Source organism: Micromys minutus (assembly GCF_963924665.1).
Source record: "Micromys minutus genome assembly, chromosome: 9".
Classification (NCBI taxonomy): Eukaryota; Metazoa; Chordata; class Mammalia; order Rodentia; family Muridae; genus Micromys; species Micromys minutus.
The window spans coordinates 57,806,550-57,812,129 of NC_137978.1; the positions used below are offsets into that span (position 1 = coordinate 57,806,550).

Below are 5,580 nucleotides of genomic sequence, written 5' to 3' on the forward strand. Positions count from 1 at the left end.
TCCAATTTTCTGAGGAATCACCAGACTGATTTCCAGAGTGGTTGTATCAGTTTACAACCCCACCAGCAGTGGAGAAGTGTTCCTATTTCTCTACAACCTCGCCAGCATCTGCTGTCATCTGAGTTTTGGATCTTGGCCAATCTGTCTGGTGTGAGGTGGAATCTCAGGGTTGTTTTGATTTGCATTTCTCTGATAGCTAAGGATGTCGAGCACTTCCATAGATGTTTCTCAACCATTCGATATTCCTCAATTGAGAATGTTTTCTTTAGCTCTGTACCCCATTTTTTAATAGGGATGTTTGATTCTCTGGTGTCTAGGTTTTTGAGTTCTTTGTATACCTTGGATATTAGGCCTCTATCTGATGTGAAGTTGGTAATGATCTTTTCCCATTCTGTTGGTTTCTGTTTTATTTTCTTGACAATGTCTTTAGCCTTACAAAAACTTTGCAATCTCATTAAGTCCCATTTGTTAATCTTTGATCTTCGAGCTTGAGCCATTGGTGTTTTGTTCAGAAAATTTTCTCCTGTGCCTGATTTCTTTTTTAGGTGTTCTACCTCTAGGGTTATCTCTTTTAGTGTTTTCTTTATTGTGTCAATTTCCTTTTTAAATTCCTTCTTCCCTTCCTTCATCTCTTTGGTTCTCTTTTCCTCTACTTCTTTGAATTCCTTGAGTGATTTTCTTGTTTCCTCTTTAAAAGCTTCTGCTTATTTTTTTTTCTTCCCGTTCTTGTTTAAGGATCTCTAACGTCGTCTTGAGATATGATTTTAGGTCTGCGTCTTCTTTTTCTGGAGTGTTTGGCATTCCAATGTTTGCTGTGATGGGAGAGCTGGGTACTGTTGTTGCCAGATTGTCTTGGTTTTCTTGGGATATCCTCTTTAGCTTTCCTCTTGCCATCTTGTTTCAGTGATATGTTCTTGCCTTTCCCTTGTACCTGGTCTGTGTTCCTGGATCTCCAATGGTCCAGGTGGCAGATGGTCCAAACCCTGTTCTTTGCCCCAAAGCCACCGGGTGGGAACAGAGGTCCCAATGCTGGGTTTCTGGTCCCTGTATCAGGCAGGGCAGGAGCGCACTTTCCATGCACAGTCAGCAGAGATCTCTCAGCCCCCTTTCTGCTCGGATCAAGTTTTCACCAGCCCTTTACCTTTGAGAACTGCTGGTCCAGGTGGCAGATATGCCAAGCCCTGTTCTGTGCCCCAAAGCCACCACGTGGGAACAGAGGTCCCAATGCTGGGTTCCTGGTCCCTGGATTAGGAAGGGCAGGGGCGGGCTTTTCGTGCCCACTCGGCAGAGTTCTCTCTGCTCCCTGGCTGCTCAAATCTCCTTCTCACCAGGCCTCAACCTTTGTGAACTGCTGGTCCAGGTGGCAGATAGTCTGAGCCCTCATGAAAATTATTAAGAGTCATCAATTGGCTCTTCTGGATTTGTACCTTTTATGACAGAACTGTTTGCAGACTATTTCTGTATTCTACATAATTAATAGAATCCCCTCTTTGTATTTTTCTGGGGTGATTGTCATTCCACAAGAAGGCAATTTTTTTCATTTTTGTTGTTGTTTTTGTTTGTTTGTTTTGCTGCATTCAACCATACTTCCAAGAAGTTATGGTGGGGCAAGTAGGCCATTTTGGCAACCTTGATTCTATGCTGAGATGGTAGAAGCCCTGGGAATGAGAAATGAGACAGCAGGAATTCCACAATCTCTCAAAAATTAGAAATCTTCACACTGCCTGAAGTTGTGCACAGCCCATTAGGCCATTGGCAATGCCCTAAGTCCTACCTCTGTAGGAGGATATGAAGTAGACCCCAGCCACATCAGCCATGGCTTATCACTGCTCCACCTCCTCAGCAAGACATCACGGCAGGTCACATATTCTCTAGAGAGAATCAGAACTTCCCTCAAATATGTAGACAAGAATTCCCCAAATCCTCAGACCAAGTGAATAGGAAGTAATAATGATCAGACTTCGAACCATTTCAATACCTTATATATGGGATTTGGGGTGAAAAGTACACAGACACATGTAAAAACCAGATCAGACTTTGAACCATTTCTATACCTTATATATGGGAGTTTGGGTGAAAAGTACAAAGACACATGTAAAAACCATTTCTCCGCCTAAAATCCTTTGTTTTGAAGAGCTGATAAAACCCTTGTTTGGGAAGAGATTTTCTCTCCGAAAGCTTCTTGCATCCCAACCCGAAGCCTCTTGCTGACTCGGTTATGCTTGGGTTGGCTTCCCTTGTCTGTACTGGAAACTCCATGCTTCACTGAGCCCAGTAGCCTTGCAAGGCTAGTCTCCCAGATTCAACAGCCAAGAAGTTGTAGAGTCAGGCCATCTCACAATTTTCTGGAACTTGTCCATGCCAGGCAGATAGAGCGGTAGAGGTGGCAGAGTCTGTCTTTTCATTAGCCAAGGAGTTCTGTGGGATTTCTGACACCACAATCTGAACCAGGCAATAGGATGTCAAATGATAGATAATGAATAGGGATAATTGTTTGCGAATCATCTTCAATGGCTGTTGTAAAAAATATTGACACAAGTTAGGGCTATTTAACATTCCATATGTAGGGACTTTCCAATAATATCTTTTTATTGGGTAAACTCTATTGAAAGTAGGTTCCGGGAACGAAATCCTTTCCTTATGTTCATTAAGAGAAATTGTGAAAAAGCAATTTTTAGATCGATTGCAAATATCGGCCATTCCTTAACAAAGAAGGCAATCTGATTTCAGGCTGCAAAGCACCCATTGGTGAATAATCTCAATTGCTCCTAGATATGCGAACAAATTCCTTGTGTCATATTTTTTTGGGCATAAAAATTTATTGTACGTAAAAGAATATTACCACTAATGAATGCAGACAAGCGAGGACACAATAGGACTGGCTGGAAAATGGCGAACTCTTTGGAAAGTGAGCAGGTTTAAGTGGCTGGATCCTTGTGCCAAACACCACAGGGTGTCAGGGCAACAAGTACCTGCTGTGTGAAACCCCAATGCCTCTCCTATTGGAGCAAGGGCCTCAAAGATGGCTTCCCAAGGTGGCCCAGGCTAATCTGGAGTTGGGGCAACATCACTGTAAGTAAGACATTTAATTGAAAGATTTCCACAAACTATACATGACCTTCGAGCCACTGCAATTCAAATATAAAACATTGAGTTACAAGCTGTGGGAAAAGAAGGCAGCATGAGTCAGTAGCTTCTTCCAGTCCTGGTGGTTCCGTGGGTAAGGATGGAAGGTTAGACCAAGTCCCTCCTCTCAAAGTACAAAGAATTACTCTGATTGATATTAAATTGTATTGAAAACAAAACAGACTAAAAAGCAATCGCTACTCTACGTTGGGGTGGAGGTGGAGAAATAATGAGTCCTTGAAGCAGGAGGAGGCAGGGGAGGCTCTGGCCAGGGAGGCTCCACCACGTCCCCCTGCTCCCTCCCGCTGCTCCATCTTGACTTTCGGTAGCCGCAGGAAGGTCCGATTCTTCTTCCCCTTCTTCCCCTTTGTATTTGCCTGGAAATTTCGCCAACTGTCCACTTGACTATCCCGACTTTCCTCAAAGTTTTTCTGCCACTCTCTTTCTCGCATGGTTTTTTCCTGGGCTTCAATCTCTTCTCTCTGGCGCTTCTACTTTTGCATTTCTTTGGCTTCTCTCTCCTTTTAATCTCCAGCTCAGCAAACAGCTTCATGGTCTGTTTGTAGACTGCCTGTTTGAACAGTTCCGGATCATCTTCCTCTACATTTGTAGGCTTTCCTTCCTTCTTTAGTTGTTTTTTTCGCTCTTTAACAGTGTGTTCCACGTATTCTTTTCCTGCCTGAATTACATCCAGGGCCCTCTTCTTTTGTTCCTGATCCAGTAGCAACTTGTAAGCTTTGTCCACAGCTTCAAAAGCCTTCTGTGCTCTGTCAGCATCGTCCTGATTTTTGTCAGGATGCACCAAGATGGACAGCTGGCGAGACCTCTTTTTTATTTCTTCATCTGTCACTTCAGGATCTATCTGAAGAACCTCAAATGGGTTCAGATTAAAGTACGAGGAACCAGGGCGAGTCAATCTTTCAATCTGATTTTTGGACGTTAGAACTGAATCTCTCTTCTCCATCTGTTTCACCTCACAGTAGAAGGTCATAAATGCCTCCTCTGTGCTGCCTTCGCCGACAGAAGCACTACTCTCTCCCGAAGCCGCCATTTTCCCGGCTAGTCCCCACGTGACTGTTGTCATATTTTATCTATATGACAAATGCCATAGATTCCAAGAGCTGGTGATATTCTCTATAGGCTGAGTCTCCAGCTGTTCCTTGACTAACTGTCCTATTGATAAATTCAAATTGATCAAACAGCCAACTACCATAGTGCTAAGGTGATACTGTCTTAGCAGCAGTGGCTCCTTGAGGTAGACCTAAATAGTCAGCCCCTGATATATCTTGTTTATGGACAGCCGAGGCAGTCTATAAATATCTCTGATAACATTCCTTAATTAATTTAATTTGTTTTGTCAGGAGTCAGACTGGTTCTGTGGCCAGATTGTGAAACTAAGGGCTAGTAATTTCTGCTGTTTGTTGTCACAACAGTTCTCATCCCCTAAGTAAATTGCTATGTCAGCCATGTATGACCTCAGTTTTCCTACTTGAACTTCAGATCTTATACATTTAATTTGTGGTGCTTTGCTTTTTTGTGATAAAGTTCCAACTCCTTGAAATTGGAGGTATATGTCTTGAAGAGGCCAATGTGAAGTCCACGATTTTGGAGAGATAATGATGATATATGCTGCAATGTTAACCATCACTTCAATCTCAATGTAGTTTCCTAGTATTCTGAGTTGTGGCCTTTGATCCTCTATGAAAGTTTGCCAAAAAATTTGTTTCTGCCCATTTTGCTTTTTTGAATTGTCTGTAGAATTTACCTCAGCATCATTAAGAGGTCTCAAAATATCTGTTTTTAGGCCAGTAATGTTTAATTGTCCTGAGGAAGAGAACTCTCCCTGCCTGGCTTTGGGACCTATAGGAGGACCCCTCAGAGACTTTTGGTAAGGTTCGACCCATTTGTCTGTTTTTGCTCTACATTCTGTAGCGAAAAGTCAGAATTTGTCACACCTTTGATATATTTGAGAATGTGTAAGCACCCTTTGAGATTAATTTGGAATCCCCAGCAGTTTATTTTGGAATAGCCCCTACTATCACATTTAAGACATTTAAAATTCATGTTGTCTATCTCTAAGCCTCTAGTGGCAGCCTCTCCTACTAATGTCATATCAGGTGAATGAGGTCTCTCATCAGCTCTATGTCTAATCCACTCACCTCTAGATGCTGTACTTGCTCTCAGTTATCTGATTATTTACTTTCATTCAGCATTAATTTGTTTAAAGGCTAAAAACTTAATCATTGCCTTTCTTGTGGCTGGATCTAATGCACTATTTCCACAGCTGAAGTAAACCTTTGAAAAATGTCATGCGAGTTCTCCTTATAACTAACATGACTTGAAGAAGCAGGTCAATTCTTTCCCCTGATCCTCCACTCGGTCCCAGGCATTCAAGGCTGCCAAGCAACAGGATGCCAAAGTTCCCTCATCAAATGCAGCCAGAATCCCCGATTC

General features: G+C 42.5%; 1 pseudogene across 1 annotated transcript; it reads right to left on the bottom strand.

Moving 5' to 3' along the window:
- Positions 1 to 3,323: 3,323 nt before the first annotated feature.
- Positions 3,324 to 4,187, bottom strand: LOC308424366 (dnaJ homolog subfamily C member 8-like; annotated as a pseudogene). The gene has a single exon. The product of its transcript is annotated as a dnaJ homolog subfamily C member 8-like (transcript).
- Between the last annotated feature and the right edge of the window lie 1,393 nt (positions 4,188 to 5,580).